We start from the raw sequence: 6,055 nt of genomic DNA, 5'->3' as shown, positions 1-6,055 counted from the left end.
ACACTGCCCTTCCCTTCCTCTCCCCTTCCCCTCCCATCCACACACTGCCCCTTCCCACTGCTTCCCTCACACTGCCCTTCCCTTCGCCTCCCCTTCCCTTCCCCTCCCATACACACACTGCCCTTCCCTTCCATCCCATACACACACTGCCCCCTTTCACTGCTTCCTTCAGACTGCCCTGCCCTTCCCTTCCCTTCCCTTCCCTTCCCTTCCATCCTATACACACACTGCCCCTTCCCACTGCTTCCCTCATACTGCCCTTCCCTTCGCCTCCCCTTCTCTTCCATCCCATCCACACACTGCCCCTTCCCACTGCTTCCCTCACACTGCCCTGCCCTTCCTCTCCCCTTCCCTTCCCCTCCCATCCAGACACTGCCCCCTTCCCACTGCTTCCCTCACACTGCCCTTTCCTTCGCCTCCCCTTCCCTTCCATCCCATACACACACTGTCCCCTTCACACTGCCCTTCCCTTCCCCTTCCCTTCCCTTCCATCCCATACACACACTGCCCCCTTCCCACTGCTTCCCTCACACTGCCCTGCCCTTCCCCTCCCCTTCCATATCATCCACACACTGCCCCCTTCCCACTGCTTCCCTCACACTGCCCTGCCCTTCCCCTCCCCTTCCATATCATCCACACACTACCCCATTCCCACTGCTTCCTTCACTCTGCCTTCCCCTCCTGTTCCATACCATCCACACACTGCCCCCTTCCCACTGCTTCCCTCACACTGCCCTGCCCTTCCCTTCCCTTCTCTTCCCTTCCCTTCCATCCTATACACACACTGCCCCTTCCCACTACTTCCCTCACACTGCCCTTCCCTTCCCTTCGCCTCCCCTTCCCTTCCATCCCATGCACACACTGCCCCCTTCCACTGCTTCCTTCACACTTCCCTGCCCTTCCCCTTCCATCCCATACACACACTGCCTCCTTTCCTCTGTTTCCCTCACACTGCCCTGCCCTTCCCCTTCCATCCCATATGCACATTGCCCCCTTTCCACTGCTTCCCTCACACTGACCTCCCCTTCCATCCCATATACGCACTGCCCCCTTCCACTGCTTCCTTCACACTGCCCTGCCCTTCCCCTTCTATCCCATACAAACACTGCCTCCTTCCCTCTGCTTCCCTCACACTGCCCTGCCCTTCCCCTTCCATCCCATATGCACATTGCCCCCTTTCCACTGCTTCCCTCACACTGACCTCCCCTTCCATCCCATATACGCACTGCCCTCTTCCACTGCTTCCTTCACGCTGCCCTGCCCTTCCCCTTCTATCCCATACAAACACTGCCTCCTTCCCTCTGCTTCCCTCACACTGCCCTGCCCTTCCCCTTCCATCCCATATGCACATTGCCCCCTTTCCATTGCTTCCCTCACACTACCCTTCCCTTCCCTTTCTATCCCACATGCACACTGCCCCCTTTCCACTGCTTCCCTCACACTACCCTTCCCTTCCCTTCCTCTTCCATCCCATATACGCACAGCCTCCTTTCCTCTGCTTCCCTCACACTGCCCTCCTCTCCTCACACACCCTGCTACTCCTTTTCATTGCTGCCCTCACTGCCCAGCCCTCCACACCCTATCAACCTCCCCTCCCAACACACATGCACAATAGCCACTCCCACTGCTGCCCCCTGCCTTGCCTTCCCGTCCTCTCCTCTCCCATACGCACACTGCCTCTATCCACTCTTTCCCGACATTGCCCTCCTCTTCCACTATACACACAAACAGCCCCTTCCCACTCCTCTCCTACACACTCCCCTCCCCTCCACCACACATGCACTGCCCTCCTCTCCCTCCCACCACACACACAGGCACAGGCTGCCCCCTCTCTTCCTTCCCCTCCAGCTGCTCTCTTTTCTCCTATCCAGTCTCAAATATCAAATGTCCTGAAAAACTTCTATTTCTAGATCCTTGTGCCACCATTGACAGCAGTCAGTGATTCATTTCAATGAGACTTTGTTGGCATGACAGGCTATACAAGTGTTGTGAAAGTGTTTGTCTTTTTGAAAGCCAGAACCCTCAAGCGTCTGACAGAGCTGCAGTGAATCTATGCTCAGGCTATAATACACTGTGGCTAGGGTTTCATCTTCCAACATCCATTTGTAAGCAGTGTGCATTCCTGGTACGGTGGCACCTCACAAAGTTATAGTGAGTGCACAATGCACAGATCAGGGGGCTCCCCATGTAATAAGGGATGCTAACACACACACACATATAAAAAGGTACAAAGATAGGTCTGTGCAGCAAGATTTGGATCTATGTGGTGTATTGTAAAGCAATGATTCTCAACCAAGGATCTGAGGCCTGCTGGGGGGGCCATGAGCAGGTTTCAGGGGGGTCTGTCAAGCAGGGCCAGCATTAGACTCACTGGGGTCCTGGACAGAAAGCCAAAGCCCTGCCGCATGGGGTTGAAGCCCAGGCTCTGAGTCCCGCGACCTGAGGCTGAAGCTGAAGCCTGAGCAATGTAGCAGGGACTCCTGTGGCATGAGGCCCCAGGTAGTTGCCTTGCTTGCTACCCCCTAATGCTGGCCCTGGCTTTTATATGCAGAAAACCCGCTATTGTGACACAGGATGGCCATAGAGATTTTATAGCATGTTGGGTGGGGTGAGCCCATGGGAAATCTGGTGGGTATCTTGGGGAATGGGAGGCTGTGCCTCCCCAAACAGCCTACTGTGACTGGGCCCCCAGGCCAGCGTGCCCCCTGCAGGGACTTGGGGCTGCCGGGATAGCTGGTGCTGGGCTGCGCTGCCTGCCCAGCGCCCCGGGGCTGGGGGCGCAGTGACTGCGCTGCCTGGCTGCCTGACCCCTGGGGCTGGGGGTGCAGCAACTGCGCTGCCTGGTTGCCTAGAGCCCCCGGGCTCGGGGCAATGAAGCTGTGGCGCACTGGGGCTGCTGGGGCCTCGCTTACCCGCCCCCGGCCTTCCGGCACTGGGTCTCGGGGGCTGCAGTGGGGGTGCTTTAGGCTCCTGTGGGGGAGGGGGAGGCAAAAGGGGAAGGCGGGGTGGCAGAAGGGGAGGGGAGAGGTGGGGTCTTGGGCAGAAAGGAAGGGGCCGGGGGTTAGCCTCCGCCGGGGGTTAGCCTCCCTGGGTGGCCAGGGCGGGGGGAGCCTCAGAAAGAAGAAGGTTGAGAACCCCTGTTGTAAAGGGCTGATCCTGTTCTGTTCTATCTTTGTATGCAGGATTTCAACTTAGGTCCCATGCCTAGTAACCAGAGTTCATATACATTAAGGTGAAAAGTAACTCCCTCTTGTTCTGCGGGTCCCGTCACCATACCACCCTTACTTCTGCACTGCTGCTGGCAGTGGTGCTGCCTTCAGAGCGGGCATCCGTCCAGCAGACGCCGTTTTCCAGCCACCCAGCTCTGAAGGCTGCGTCTCTGCCAGCAGCAGCACAGAACTAAGGGTGGGAATACCATACCCTGCCACCCTCGCTTCTGCGCTGGCTTCAGAGCGGGGTGCCTGAAGGGTGCAGAGAAGACGATGACACAAGAAGCAAGGAGAGAAAATCGGAGGATAGCAAGGGAAATATGGCTATTTTATGGACTTTCCTGGAGATGTAAACCACAGAGCTGTATCCAGTACAACGTCTCCCAATTACTGCAGGATTAGGGAAAGGAAAAATCTTTTTTTTTTTTTTTTTTTTTTAAGTTTGGTTATATTTGTTTGGTTCATACTAAAATATAATTTGTTGATTTCTATTAACAATGTTCCTTAATAATTTAGAAGACAAAGTAGACCTAGTTAACGACTTTTATTGATTATTGATTTATTTGAAAGTTGTTATTGCGATGTGCCATACCTGGTTGCTAAGTATTAGTACAATATAATGCTGCAAGTATCGTTATTTCAACTGAACAAAGAATAGTTGTAGAGAATGTATGTTTGTTGGGGGAGGGGTGTTACAGGAGGGCAGGGAATGAGGGAAGTGTGAGAATAATATTCTGGTATAATACTTGGGAGAAAGCCAGAGCAAAGGTGGATAGGTCAGTAGCTAGAGAATATATTCAGACATATTTTTAAATTTTTTGCTGCAATTGCTTTTAATTTATTTTTCTACACAAGCTACTACTTTATAAATGATGTAGAATATGTGGTTGTAAATATCACTGGTATGTACACTAGGTACGTACAACTGGTATGTACAATAGGCTACTCTTTTTAAATAAACTTGTTATGACTGAATGTGCAGCGGTATTATAGTAATTGGTAATGACTAAGGATATGATTCTGTCACAGGTTCCTTGACTTTCTGGGACCTCCTTCTGGGGCAGGGCGGGAGCACCTGTCAGCCCTGGGGCTGCCAGAACATCTGATCAGCACCCAGCTCCAAGCCACGGAACAGCTGACCAGTGGTCAGCCCCAGGGCTGTTGGAGCCAGTGGCCAGCCCTGGAGCAGCAGCCCCTGGAACAGCAGTAAGCCCCAGTAGCACTCTGTTTGTCCCTCCCCCCAGGGTATTTTTAGTAAAAGTCAGGGACAGGTTGTGGGCTTTCCTGAATTTTTGTTTATTGTCTGTGACCTGTCCCTGACTTTTACTAAAAATACCGGTGACAGAATCTTAAGTAATGACAATAATACTGCTGCACATTCAAAATCATAACAAGTTTAAAATTTAAAATTAAATAATTCCTTGAACCCTGGCACCTCTTCCATTACAAATTAAACACTGCCTCTAGCTCCCACAAATGCCCCTTTGTTCTGCTTCCACAACTCCTCAGTCAGCTATCAGATGTTGATTGGTAGATGCTTTCCCTTCCAGTCATGCCCTGGGTCTGGCTCTGCAAGTTCTCAGCAGCTGACCCACTGTTTGTTTTTTGTTTTGTTTTGGCTAGTATTCACACTCTGACAGACTAACTGAGAAGAAGCATAGTTGAAGGTGGTGGAGCATATGTGTATTGTCAGCTAATTTACAATAGAGAGCGATCACAAATTCAATGTCTGATAATAAAAGATAATATATAATAAATGACATGGGCCAAAGGAAAAGCAACATTTTATTAACTCAAATAATTTCATTCCTTGACCTGCCACCCCCCTAATAGTAATAAAAATTAAAAAATCTGGAAAAAATAATTCTTTATAGGATCACCTATCCAGGAATCATCTAGTTTCTCTTCCAGGTTTTGTTAAGTGAAAAAAATCTACAATGCCACTGTGAAAACTGTTAGTTTTCAGAAAACTTAATTTTCGGTCTCCTGATCTGGCAAGCCAAAATTGGATGGATATAACAAAAGAGAGTGAGAGAGCCTTCACTAATATAATACCCATCTTTCACTTTACATCAGTATTACACATGATCACAGTTAAAAGGATCAGGGCCTATGGTTGTACAAATCTCTGTGTGTGTGTGCGTGTGCACACACATGTGTGGAAATCGGAGTTCACAGGTAATCTGCACAGTAGTGGTGACCAGGGCCAGCTCTAGGATTTTTGGCACCCCAAGCAAAAAATTTTTTGGCCGTCTCCGCTTTTTTTTCGTGCCCCCCCACCCCCAGCTCTGCCCCAACTCCGCCCTTCCCCAAATCCCCGGCCCCATCTTCTCCCCCGGGCATGCCACATTTCCCCCCCCCCCCATTGCTTCCTGTGGCTCTTCCCCCCACAACGCCCTGTCCTAGCTCACCTCCGCTCCTCCTGCTTCCCTGAACACACCGCCGCTCCTCTTCTCCCCCCTCCCTCTCAGGTGAGGGAGAGGCAGCGCGTTCAGGGGAGCAGGACGAGCGGAGGTGAGTGAGGGTGGGAGGGGGTAGAGGAACTGCTCCCTGTCCCAGCTCACCTCTGCTCCACCACCACCACCTCCCACAAGCGCGCCACCGCTCGACTTCTCCTCCCTCCCTCGCAGGCTTGCCGTGCCAAACAGCTGTTTGGTGCGCGGCAAGCCTGGGAGGGAGGGGTAGAAGCGGAGCAGCGGTGGCGCGCTCAGGGGAGCAGGCGGAGGCGGAGCAGAGGTGAGCTGGGGCGTGGGGGCACATTTCTAGGGGTGGCATGGCTGGCGCCGGAATGCCGCCCCTAGAAATGTACCCCCCAAGCACCTGCTTGTTTTACTGGTGCCTGGAGC

This window comes from Eretmochelys imbricata, chromosome 1 (genome assembly GCF_965152235.1).
Source record: "Eretmochelys imbricata isolate rEreImb1 chromosome 1, rEreImb1.hap1, whole genome shotgun sequence".
NCBI lineage: Eukaryota > Metazoa > Chordata > Testudines > Cheloniidae > Eretmochelys > Eretmochelys imbricata.
The sequence above is the reverse complement of the archived record's forward strand: the minus strand, read 5'-3'. Positions refer to the sequence as shown.